This window comes from Atta cephalotes, assembly GCF_000143395.1.
Source record: "Atta cephalotes unplaced genomic scaffold scaffold00006, whole genome shotgun sequence".
In the NCBI taxonomy this organism is placed as follows: Eukaryota; Metazoa; Arthropoda; class Insecta; order Hymenoptera; family Formicidae; genus Atta; species Atta cephalotes.
Genome location: NW_012130070.1, coordinates 2777767 through 2778408, shown reverse-complemented (window position 1 = coordinate 2778408; position 642 = coordinate 2777767).

Genomic DNA, 642 nt, shown 5'->3' with positions numbered 1-642 from the left:
ACCTACTTTTGGAATTAAACTTTTGGAAATAAAAAAATGTCTTGTTTTTCTTCGTAAGAAATTTCTGTATAATAATCCGTAATCGGCGGTTTGCAAATTAATGCGGGTTCAATTTTTGAATTTTGCAATTAGTTGACTCGATCGTCATATCTCGTGCCCAAATATTCAACGCCGTTTCGTCATCTGGCTGGACGCTGCTGGTTTGACGTATTGTCGTTATCGGACTTTCCAACGATTTTGCAATTGCCCGATGTCAGTTATTAACGACCGATTACGCGTGCAAACATACGCACATCGCACGTACGAATACATATATCCACACTCATGCGTGACGCGCGCCTGTGATTTGGATAAGTTACATCGCTCTCGTGAATGATAAACATGTGGGAGGAGACAATCGCAAATTTCAATATCAATAATTCTAAATCGTATCAAATTGATTCTTGTTTCATCGACTGTGTGCACATTTAATAAATCATTTTAATTGATAGAAATATTCTTACCTTTTTAAACAATTTGCAATATCTAATTGCAAAATTTGAAATAGTTATAACAATGCGTAAAAAAAAAATTGAAAGAGATATAATTCCGCAATGTATCTATTTAAAATTACGATATGTAGATAGATATGTAATTATAACA